Here is a 13,477-nt window from a genome sequence, read left to right on the forward strand (position 1 = left end):
AAGTAAGTAATTAAGGCAAAATCAAGCTCTGTGTGCTATTTGTTTATTGAGAAGTCTGGCTTGTGTATTTATTTTGATATATCTTTGTCAGTATAATTTATTTGTTACTTTGATTGTACAGAACTTGATATAGTGATAAATGATACCGAATCATATTAGTGCCACATTAAATCCCGCCCTGCTAACATGCAACAATGCGATAATTGTACACCTCGTCTAAACTGTTATATATATGATATTGAAGTACTCTCGCCAGATTTTAGGACGATACTTATCGTCTTCTTTTATTCTTGCATCGGAGCTTAAATAATGATACATAGTTGCGAGCATATTTATATTAACCTAGCTTTAATTCAACATGTTCAACGAAAACATCTTATGTTGCCTTTATATAATTTAAAACCCGTTTACTATATTTAAAGACACATCTGACAGTTTCCTATATGCATTTGGACAAAAGACTTCCTATGGACAGAATTTCTTTAAACTCTGTAAACGGACTAAAAATCAAGCTTAAAACGGAAAAAATGTATTAAAAAGGTATCGGTGCTTGAACTTCAATTATCTGCCCTTGAAAATAGATTTTTTAAGTATTTCCGACTTTCAATGGCAGACAATTCCTGACTAAGGCTTGGTGCTTTATTTTATGTCTCTGTTTTTTATTTGATTCTCTGTCAGTAAATACAGTTTAAAGTAGAAATTCTATCCGTAAGAAAAGTTCGCCCCATGATAATATGGACACTGTGGCAAATGTCACTGACTATGAACACGACAAAATGATACTTTAAAGTCCTAGTATTTTTCATGAACCAAATTTCTTTAAAGTTTATATACTGAATTCAAATGAAGTCTAAAACAGAAATATGAATTAAAATGCAAAATTCCCCTGCCTTAATCCTGAATTATGTGACCTTGAAAGGGGCAGATATTTCAAGATCAAGCACCGGTACCTTTAATTTTCAATACATTTTCCGTTTTAAACATGATTTTCAGTCAGTACACAACGTTTAGATAAATTTCGTCTGTCAGATGTGTCTTTAAACAAGCTGACACTTTAGTTATCAAACATAAATGTTTTTCTAGAAGTAACGATGTTCTTTTTCAAAATATGTTCAGGCGATTGTTACACACGCACACACACACGCACACACACAGCCGTATTTTTGAAACATGAATATTTCTACCTGTAAATTTTAACAGTATTTCTGGACATATTCCACTGACAAGTCTATTACAGCTGTACTTAAAAAATGTTCAGGTCTTTAACAGACGTTTTACAGCTGCAAAACAGGTTTTATATTTTCCTACATCTATTACTGTTACGAAATATAATTTTAGCCGTTAGGTAAATCACTTGTTGCTATCTGAAAATCTTATAAATAGATGATAGCTTGTTTTTATTATAATATTTGAAAAAGGTTAATAGATATAAATAAATACTGCAACCACACTTATCCAATGGAGGACAAAAAGGTTATATATGAATGCCAAGTGCGCTATATCTTCCAATATCAGTAATATTTAATTTACGTATTGGACACAATGTTATGAATAGAAAACTAGCTATACAATAAATGAATTTTATTTGAATTCGCTAAACGATTATGACAACTATCTCTCTTTGAATTTCAAATTTAATAAATATATTTTAAAACGCCCATCCCAAGCATAAAAATCAGTGGACTGCTGTATTAGTAATAAGTTAATAAAATTGAAACTGTATCTCGAATTTATATGTACAACTACATTACAAGCTACGAGGGTAAGATGTTTGGCATACATTTGTAACATAACCTTGACGTTAAGCCACCAGTACGAATTTTTAAAGGTGTATAAGACCTGTATTTTTGTTCAAACATTCCCGATTATTTCAAACTTACGCCTGTAGATTTTTTTATAACAACATTGATTTCACAGCTGTAGATTTCAACTTACAGCTGTAAAACGACTGTAAAACAGTTTGAAATATGTAATGAGCTACAGCTGTAAAAAATGTAAAAAATATTACAGCTGCAAAAATGAAAACGTTACAGCTGTAGAAATGTTATTATAAAAATCTACAGGGGCATTATTTAAAGTGGCAAAATAAGAGGTACAAAAAGTTTTAGGATAAATTGTAATAATCTGAAGAAGGGTAGCAACTACTATAAAAATGGCAAAATAACTGTTAAGTAAAGAATAATATGTAGTATGTTAACAGTATAGCAACTGCAAAATCCAAGAGTAGTAAACAAAGTAGAAACTGTGCAGATCTTGTTTATAAAACTTTCTTTGTCGTGAAAACATATGACAATCTTTTACTTATTTCTTTTAAACTTATTGGCTTCCATTATAGTGTAAATAGTTAATGTATGTACTAATATATGTCCTTTCACAACTATAATAGATAAATAAACAATTGTACTCACTCTATACCGCTTTAAGTTCCAAAAGTTTCGAAAAGTTGATGTCTGTGTGAATTTCAGTTATATCCCGCCAAAATGCATTAATGATGGCTGATATGTTTCCCTCCAAAATGTTACAGCTGCAATTTTGAGATGACAATTTCACAGTTGTAACTTTCAACAGTAAAACATTTACAGTTGTAAATTAATACCTTCATGTCTTACACCTGTAAAATTCAATGGTATTTCTGATCATTTTTCCATTTACAGATTTGTACAGCTTTAACTTCAAAATACAGATCTTTTACAGACGTTTTACAGCTGTAAAACAGGTACTATTTTCGTACAGACAGATACTGAAAAGAGATAAACGAATGTTCGAATTTCGGATTAACGCGAAACAGAACGGACATTTACGACCTTTCAGTGTACATACCTTTTTACTAAATAAAACATTTAAGACACAATACAAATATCAACATATTGGTTAATTATTTCAGGTGGCTATATACAATCATGTTAACAAACTCACTATGAAACCTATCTAAATTGCCCAGTAAACAAAAAGATAAACACAATTTATGAAAACAACTTTCAACTTTATTTCTTTTACTCAGGTCATATGAATGAAAACATGAGGTTAATAATTATATAAAATCAATTCAACATTTAAAATGATGTCACAATCAAACATACTGATGAAAAGGAAATTTCTTGTTTAACGCGAGAAAGTATCTTTAAATATGTTAAACACATTTCAATTATTAATTGATAATATGATAGTTTTAACAAACAACTTAAGCGTTAACGGGCGGTCGTCACAACAGTTTTATTTGTTTACATAACGTTTAAACCTTAATTAACAGATACAAGTTATTTTTACAACTTTGTTATACATAGTAACAAGGAAAGACAGCAAAACAAACACGACAAACGTGTATAATAATATAAATCTTTGGTTAAAATATTTTTTTTTAATATGTGTTCAAATATCTGGATGGATTGGGCACATCAGCACGCGTAAATTCGGGTAAGTGTAAATTATATCTTTCATAAAAAATGTGTTCTTTTCAAAGTAAATATGTATTTAAAGTATTGGACCCGTAATAGAGTATCTCCTTTTTGAAGAGTATTCAATTCCTGCCATAAACCTACTTTGACTGCAATTTTTAGGGGGGCGTAGGTTCAAACCCCACCGGGACCATTTTTTTTTGCATGTTTTCCTTTTTACTAGTAAGTTTTTACTTCTTTCAAGACAAATTATGGATGAATTGTACAAAAGTGGAAAATTCACATTTTATAAGCGATCTTTTGCTGTTTAATTTGAATTTACCTTTAAATCAAGCGGGTAGAATTAGACATATTTAAAAATACTGAGTTACGTGCGGTAAAAGTTCTCTAATTTGCCTTCATTCGTTAGATTACATGTTGTGGAAGAAATGCAGGTAGGTGTTACTATTGCCCAAAGGTTATTTTTGAATGAAGTGAGCAAAATTCAAAAACAGACCCACCGGATTCGACCTTAATTTTTCAATTTTTGGAGTTAGAATTCTAATTCTGTCTCATTAAATCTGTTTACTTTAAGCACCTTAGACAAAGTTATTTTTAAAGTTTTATTTTGTGTTTTAAAATTCTTTAGCAATAGTTTGGTGTTTCTTTTATCAAAATTAATGTTGTAATGAATTCTCTGCAAGCGATTAATTTTGTCTCTTCTTGAGCGTGAGAAAATACCATATACATGTATTATATAAAATTTACAAAAAAACGGCACGGTGAAAGTTGTTTAAAATTTGCAACACAGTGTGAAACATGGCCAGCTTTAAGAATATACAAAGCAAATGCCATTTTTAAAACATAACTATTAGGGGTCCAATACCTTAACAACGTGTAGTTGCAGTTCAGTTACCAGGGTTTTTCGTTGTTTTTTGTTTGTTTTTTTTTTTTTTGTTTTTTTTTTTTGCTTTAAGTTTTTTTAAGTTTTGTTAATATTAATAAGAAGTCTGATGATCATTTATGACCATGGCGGACAATTTTAACCCGATTCATTGTCTAAGATTATTTTTTAATTCATGTATTGATATAATGTAAACATTCCTAATCCTAAAGTGTTTTTTTAAATACATAATAATTCTTTTAATCTAAATTCATGTAAACTCACGGATATTTTAATATGTTCTCAGTCAAGAGTGAAAGTACAAAATATAAAATATATATTGTTCGGGAATAAAACGTTTTTGGAAGATTTGTTCAGTTCATTAACGACCATGTGAGTTGCGTTGCACAAAAGGACCTACAAAACACAGCCTGAAAAAAATATGATATTTATCATTACTTTGCCAATGAAATGTTTTAATGCATCAAGGCATTTAAAAATTGAAGCGTCTTATTTGTGTGCGGACAGTTTATGAAGCACAATTCGTTGTGTCGGTATGGAGCGCGCGATAACGCGCCATAACGAATATCTGAAAATTTTGAATGGCGTTTGACATTACGAAATGTGCTACATAACCGTGCTCACGTCAACGCGATAACGAAACATTACATTTCGTCTTAGCGCGCGAAAGGAACTTTTGTTTATGGCGATCACGCCATTGAGAATTAAAATGTTTTGTTCTCTCGCGTTTTATGTTTCTTAATATCGAATTGCTAGTTTTGTTTTGTTGCGTTTTGCGCGCCAATAGGTCGTCCACATAGGCATACTTATAGACAGTAGAAATACATATTTTTCATTGTATAAATTTTCAGATTGTGCGGAACATGCGTAAATCACATTTGAAAATTGATCAATCATCTATTGAAAAAGGACCCAGGGGGTCAATTTCCAACGGGGTCAATATTTAATGTTACACCTGCGAATTACGATAGTGCCCGCCTATACTTGAGACAATGCTTGGAGAGGTACCTTGGTTCTTCCTCACCATCAAAGCCATACTTAACTTACGTTGTGTCTGAGTAACCTAAAACCTAACAAAATATTTACTAATTCGAAAGTTTAATTTTCTATCTAGCCTCCTTATCTTCAACATTGGAATGTTCGTCCGCCTGCCAGTAGTTCGTAAGATTAATGTGTTTTTATGGTAATATCTACACACGCTTTTCTATATGGTACTTGAAGGTACCCAGTTTATCGAATCGAGCAAGTGTCAACGCGTAACATTGTATTTACATTTTCTTAAAATTACCTTGCTATACAACTATGTATGAACTAACCTGGCATCTAGAATTGCTCCAGAATGATAACGGATCTTTGTTTTAAGATCTATTCAAACCCTAATTCCATATGTCCGTGTATAATATGGACATATCTTCTTGTCAAAGGGGCTCTAACTTGGTCAAAAACCTTCCAGATATGACCTGTTTTCAGTTTGAACACTATCCGGTCGCCTTCTATGAACTTTTGTCGCCCGAGCTGTCTAGGTACCTGATCATGGTAGTGAACGGTTCTATGCCTACACGTTAATGGATAAATCTCCTTGCCATATAGTTTGAATCGGGTTGAGAATCTTTCTGACGTAAGCAAAGACAAAAACTGATACGTGTAAGTGTAAATATCACCAACCTGGCACTAATGCTCGCCCATAGACATGGGAGTTTTAGTTCAGCTACAAAAAATGATACGACTTAAGGATGTACGAGCGAATTTTTTCTAACGTTAAGAAATTTTTCTTACCCTGTGAGCTTGAAGAACACTAGTTTCTAAGACAAACAAGAGCAGAAAAGACATAGGCCACCGAACTCGTTTTAATTTTATAGGGTATTTTCTTCACCCACTGTTTACGCATTTCTGAAATTTTGTAAAATTGAAAAATGTTGGTACTTTATAAAACATATAATATCCTATTTATTCTTATAGGGATATCAGGTCTTACAGGTTAATATGAATATATGGTGATGTCAGTTTTATATAAGCATAAATGTCAGTAACAAATCTCTTTAATTTTTAGATGTTGACATAATTACCCCACCCACTTTATTTTCAATGGAAAAAACGTATTTAGATCTACAAAAAAAATCTGACGTTAAGATTTTCAAAATATTTTGCAGCATTAATGATACACAAAAATGCTTCAAAATGGAAAGAAAAAAAGTTGGGGTCACCGTGCATCTAAGAGATTTATCAAGAAAAAACTGTTAAAAAGTGGTGAATTTTGATATTTTTGTTTTAATTTATATTTTCTAGATAATATAAAGTGCTATCTTGAAAACTTTTATTTTCTTTATAGCTTAACATTATATGTATCAGTCAGAAAAATATCAAAACCAAACATGATCTACTTTAATAGATATTTGAAATTACCTACCCCTACCCCATTGTAAATCTTACGTCAATTTTCGGCAAATGTCAGCCAAAAATAAGCGTGAAAATTTTTTTTTCGCAAAAAGCATAATATATTTGGTTAAATGGTACATTATTAGCCATATTTTAATTATTTAGCATTAATTTTTGGCAAAACTTTTGTTAGAAAGCAATATTCGAAGAAACATTTTTCAAAATGGCGGATATCCTGGGAAAAAACGCTCGTACATCCTTAAGTCAATTGCAGAAATTTTGTTTTTCTTAGCAAACTACTGTTCGAATAGAATCCCAGTATTACTGCGACCGAAAATAAAAAAATCTGTCGATTTTGCTACCTTCATTTGTCGTGTTTGCCGTTTTTCACCCACCCCTGCCATGCCGCGCTAAAGCACAGAACGTCTGATGTTTTGTATTAATCAAGTTTTACGCATCGCCCTTGTCAGTCAGTATTTTGTCGACAACTGGAAAATACATGGCAAAATACAGTCATGACAAAGTTAACAATGAGATAAGGGACTAAAAATTGTAATTCTACCTAAACGTATGTCAAGAATTAAACAAAATATGTGTTTAATAATGGTCCATCTGCCCTAAGATGCTATCCGCAACCATAATTCATCTAAACCAAAGCACTGGTGTATCGAAATGATGGCGAGATTGGACAAGTGAGTGCGTGAGCCGGATTTCACGTTGAATCGACACAAAAAGGACTTATATTGCTAAAAAGAAGTTAAACTAAAAACGTCAACTGTCAAGCACCTCTAAAATCATTGTGTAAAATGTATATGTAAAGGGTAAAATTATTTGTGGCAAAAAAAAAAACATGCAAAATATGTTAATAAAGAAAATATTGCAGATTGAAACTTTTTCAAACAACTCTTTGGAAGATTAACGTTGTAGTACGTACTGTGCTGTGGAGGAAAGTCCACACAGTCGATTAACATGTTTGATAGTAAGCGGTGTTTGACGTGGTACACATTCAAGTTAATCGGCTTTGTTCAGAAAATAAGAATAAGTCAAACGTGTATGACCTATTCGACAACGACAAAGAAGAACTCCCTCTCTGTAAACAGATCTGTTCCCTTGGTGCCATTCGCCTAAAACATGAAGTTTACTGAACCAAGCTGTGTTTTATGATGAAAGCAATTTAGATAAAATGTATTTATTTATATTTGTCTTAATATCAGTATACGGTAAAATTAAATTGTGACAATGAAAAAAAATCTTTGCTGCAGTATCAGCATTTTCGTTTCCATTAATGCTAAAATATATTAGAATCCAATAGAATAAGAAAGACTTTTTTGATATAAAGTGCATGAACTCTTATCAATATTATTCGGTTATAAATAGACCGTACAACAGAAAGTGAGTTGAAAAAAAATAACTTTTCTCCATTATACTTTGATACAAATATCAATAAATAATAAAAATCAATAGCTTTTGCCACAGCTGAAAATATTGTTGCGTTTTTGCTTTTTTTTTTTTTGGCAAACGATTGATGAAGATGACTGACAGCAGCTCAGCCAACCTTTAAATCAACTTTTCGAGCCGTCTGTTTAAATTAGGAAATAACCCTTGTAAGTTGACTTGATTTCATTATATTTGGATCTGATTATTTAAAGTATCAGATTCAGACTTTTTAAAGGTAGTTTTTAAAACAGAAACGATGTGTAATGGAAGTAAGGTCCATTGTAGTGTATCAAAAATTTCCTTTTATATCATCGAGTTCAAAGTCAGTTTCTTTCATTGAAGACTTTATCCGAAATCCTTCAGATTTGATTTGTTTTGGATTTTTCTCATATAAATTGAACTACTTGCAATGTTTATATTTCACTTTTGGTGGAAGGTTAGTGACCTTCTGGAGGGGGATAATAAACTTGGGTTCAAAAATGATTTTATAAGCAGGATTACGTTTGTTTGCAGCCAACCTAAAAAAACAACAAAGACAAATCATATTGTCTCGGCGTGTTTAATGAGATGGTTCGTTTGTTTCGACATATAATCTTTCCGCAGGCGATGTTTTAAATGCACTAAAAGTAATGTGAAGACCTGAGTTATGGACGGTTTCTATCATTTATAAAGAGGTTTTCTCGCTGAACCATAAACACCACAGACGTTATTTAGCTTGGAACTAATCAAAGTTCTACAAAGTCGTAATACCGTATAGCGGGTTATTTCTACGGGGGAAATATTTCTTTCTGCGTTCCTGCGGTCTCTCGGTAGTATTGCTAAAAATGTTTCCAGCAGAATATTCATCAAGCAAAAATTTTAAACGCAAAAGAAACTCTGCATTTCATTCATCAACTTTGTTACGTGAAATTTTATCCGAGGTAATACGAAGTTCACAATACCTCAGAAAACGTTTTTCTTTTTTTTGTGAATTTAATAAACTGAGTAAAATTCACTTGTCATTAATAAGTTATTTTTATTAATTCTTCGTGAAGATCTTCCGAACTATGCCTTAGTTATCTTTATACTTGTGTTACTGTTATGCCGATATACCGTAGTTTGCAGCTGTAGAGTGTACAATTAGTGTTGGACTTATATTTGTTCCATTCACATGTTATTATATCCTACTTTGTATTTATTAAAACCAATGCTAACTTTACAGCAGTTACCGGTAACTTAATTTATTTTTCTCATAAGCTATCATTCTCACGACGTCCGATCATGTTGGGAGTTACCTCCTCCTTGGTATCGAAAACACAGAAATTTCTCTTCCTTTTATGTGAAAACGCAAAATTTAAACACGCAAAAATTTCTTTCAGAATTTCTGGGACCAAAACGCAGAATATTTTGACCGCAGAAATAGCACGCTATATGGTAAACCGTACGACTCTCCATTCAGTATATGAAATAACCTTTAAAAACTCAATGACTTCAAACATTTGGCTTTTAGATATTTTACATTATGGTATTAAAGAAAGCTGTTTATGAAAAATAATACAAAGACATTTTCCTTCGCTAACAACGGGTAGTTTTATACCATTAAAGAAAAGCTCAAGGTCACAGTGTTTGTTTTCATAATTGACAATAGTTTTTTTTTTTATTTGAAACCATTTACAGTTGCCCAAGTTTGAACGTTATAGAAACACTGTGAATTGGCGTATTTTTCGAAAAGTAATATATAAAGAATCTTCGACATATAGTAAACAATCTATCCCTAGTAACAAAAATTTAACAATATTATTGATTCCGATTCAACTAGACCGGTGAGACAACGATGGATCGTCGTCAAGACAATATCAGTAAATATTAGTTTTGTATAACGTGGAATTACAATCATATCTATTTTAACGTGTTTAAACTACGTTGAAAGGTTGAACTGGTTCTCGTTCTGTTATGAATGAGCTGATTCATTGTACAATAAAAATCTAAACCTATATTAAAAACATGAATATCAATTTCCAAAACGTATTATCACCAAACAAATTAACATATCGAAAAATAATTATATCGTATTGTAATTGCGTGACAATAGATCTTATATCAACAATTCCTTTCATATCTGCGTTCAACGTATAAATAGCAGACCTATAATCAATAAAAATCCTAATGTTGTGGAAACTTTAAGACAATCAATAATCTCCAATATCATAGTGAAGGAACAGTTTCATATGAGTGAGTTATGGTGATTTTATCTTCATTTCTGCATACAATACGCCATAATTCGTTAACATAAAATAGCGATTTCGGTGAAATGAATGAATCGGTGTTATAGGAATATGACATTACTAATTTGTATTCGAGTATTTGTGTTTTATCTAATATATCGATAACATTTGATCAACTTTACAAAGATCTATACATGAGGAATTCCTTTCATCTAAGTTTACGCGTATATTAAACATAGCTGCATATAATGTACAGTGAAACATCGCGCGCTCGAACGGTACTGGAATAATTAGCTCGAGTTACATGTAACAGTGGTTCTCGATATCGAACAATATACATGATACAGAGATTTCCCTGGTTCTGATAATAAGTTCGGGCAAAAGGTTGTGTACGAATTATCCGATTTGGAGAGAATGAAGTCTGACTGTATTCTGTTATAGTTGTAAACAGAGTACATTTAATCTCACATCAGACCGATGTAGCTGGATAAAAACTTGTACACAATTGTAAGTAATTGTCATTAATAGTCGGCTACATATGGAACATTGAGGACATTGATAAACATGTTCTTTCTTAGTCTTGGAATTTTAACATATTGCAGCATTTCCTGATTTTCAGAGAAACGTATATGTTAGAAGTTATAATGAATAAGACAATACGAGACGATACTCACATTTACGAAGATTTTGGAACTGTAACTTGCCCGAAAATTCTGTTTGCACCTGTTTCTATAGATTTCACCGAACATAATATGCCAAAAATTAACATAGGTGAAATTAAACGAGTCCAACACTCAGTTAACATTAAAAATTAAATTTTATTAATCTTTAGAATGAAACCGATAGTTACAAAAGCACTTTCTGGTCAATAGTGGTTTTATGACGATTTTGATTACGTTATCGCGTTGTTTCGATAAATTTCAAGGGTGATCTTTAAATCGAAACATTATTTCAATATGAAGACAAGCTCTCAATTATCTCAATATAAAGGGTCTGCCATATTTAGTAAGTTAATTTGCACGATGCATGAGAAACGCATGTGCAACAATATTAGCACGTTTTTTAAATGTAGAAATTTCTAGCATTACTGACGAAATCCTACTAGGTAAAACACAATTCAAGGATATCGTTAAATCTTTGACAACAAGTAACAAACGCGCACCAACAGGTGAAACGGATATTAAACAAACAACAAATTTCCAAAACGGTTTTTCAATTGATTGTAACATTAGCGGTTTAATTTCGAAAGAAAACGACGCCGCGAATAAGTAATAATCAAGAGTGAAGATTCTTGGTTAAAACGGTCAAATAAGGTATACAAATGCAAATTTTCCATCAATAGTAAATATGTACTGCACAAGATTAACACTCAACATCGCTTTATTTGGAAAATTATTGTAGAATACAATAGACACTTGCAGTTGCATATACGAAGTCTCCAGTTACAAACATTCCAGAACAGCGGTTCGAATTCCAATTAAAAGCTCTTGTGGTCAATTTAAAACCAATTAATAACAGTGAGATTTTTACGTAGTTAATGAACTTTCAGTAACAGTACATGACACAAATCTATTGAAAAGTAAACATGCATTGCTTAGGTGCCATGCACTGACACGTCAGATCCCATTTCAGCAAAACGCCTTATGCTGTTACTTTGGCCAGAAAGTCACCATCAAAAATAAATCAATATAAAAAGCTGCATTGTGCCTAATTCAAAATGCTGGCATGTGAAATTTCGTGTAAATACCTGCATTATTGACAAAATAGTAATACAATATAAACTGACCGATTAGGATTTTGTTGAGTGTATTAATTTTATTTAAACGACTTCAAACAGTCACTATTTGCCATCTTGTTTTTCATTTGTTGTGATTAAATTCTGGAAATTGTGTTTTTTATTCTCCGCCGATGATCTCGGGAGGGAATTATAGAAATGGCCTTGTCCGTCCATCAGTCCGTCCGTTCATGCGTCCACATCCATTTCTCAGTAACTAACACGTAGTATTTCATGAAACTTGAAATAAACATGAACTCACAAACTGCGAGTTTTCTTTTGGATTGGTCAGTTTGCCTTAGAGTTAATTCCCTTTATTTAATGAAGAATGCCCAAAAATTTCGGCTCGCAGCCATATCTCAGTAACTAGCGGGTAGAATTTCATGATGCTTGAAATAATCATGAACCAACATACAGCGATGATGCCCGTCAAGCTTTTGTTTTCTTTTCTGATTAGTCAATTTCTCTTACAATCGTTTCTCTTGATTTAAAAAAGCCCCAAAATGTCCTAGTAACTATCAGGTAAAATTTCATAAAACTTGAAATAAACATGCACCAACATACAAGTTTTTTTTTATTGGTCAATGTAATTGCCCTTTAATTGTTAAAAAATCTAAAGATTTTTACATAACAAACCAACCAATTGGTAGAATTTCATTAAACTTCTTTCATTTGTTTCCATGAACATGAACATATGATGCTGTGTTCCCACACCGGGACACCACCTTGCCTTGGCTACATCTCCCCCCCCCCCCCCACCCCATCCCTCCCAAAAAATAATTCCTTTGTTCAAACCTTCCATGAATATTTATCAACATGCAAAGTTGTACTGTTCCTCCACCTCGTCGTTCCTTAAGCACCTCGTCAAAATTGATAGTTTTAGTCTTTTAATCGAATCGGATGCGAAAGTATCAAGCTCTTATTCTAACACGACCAGCAAATAACCTACATACATGTAGAGCAAAATCTATCTCGGGTTATTCTGCAATATACCACTCGCGGGCAATGATGTCATCCGATTTAGGTGCGTAGTACGGTCATAAAAAGTAGTTACCACATTTTTCTAACATTTTTGATACAAATGTACTAGTATGTCGTGTTAGAATCGGAATAATAAGTTCCCAAGTGTGATTTATCGTAGAATAACCCGAGATTTTCGTTCTTATACGAAACAATATATCACTCAGGCCTACGTCCTTCGTAATATATTCTTACGCATAAGAATTCAAAGCTCTGGTTATTCTACGATAAACCACTTTTGGGAACTTATTATTTCTTAAATAGCAAATATGAAAAATAATATCACGTGCGCAGACAAACAGAAAAAGCGCTATTGCTTATGTGCTATAACATTAAGGAACATATCGCATGCGCAGAACAGAACATAACGCATGTGATAGGCTTATGA

At 32.3% G+C, this 13,477-nt stretch overlaps 1 protein-coding gene across 1 annotated transcript in view; it reads left to right on the top strand.

The window, feature by feature from the left end:
- Positions 1-10,306: 10,306 nt before the first annotated feature.
- LOC123553171 (ankyrin-1-like) overlaps positions 10,307-13,477 on the top strand; it is a 49,629-nt gene continuing 46,458 nt past the window's right edge. The window contains exon 1 of the mRNA XM_053524210.1: positions 10,307-10,802. The gene's annotated coding sequence lies outside the window, so the exon portion shown is untranslated. The remainder of the gene's footprint in view (positions 10,803-13,477) is intronic.

This window comes from Mercenaria mercenaria, chromosome 15 (assembly GCF_021730395.1).
Source record: "Mercenaria mercenaria strain notata chromosome 15, MADL_Memer_1, whole genome shotgun sequence".
Taxonomy (NCBI): domain Eukaryota; kingdom Metazoa; phylum Mollusca; class Bivalvia; order Venerida; family Veneridae; genus Mercenaria; species Mercenaria mercenaria.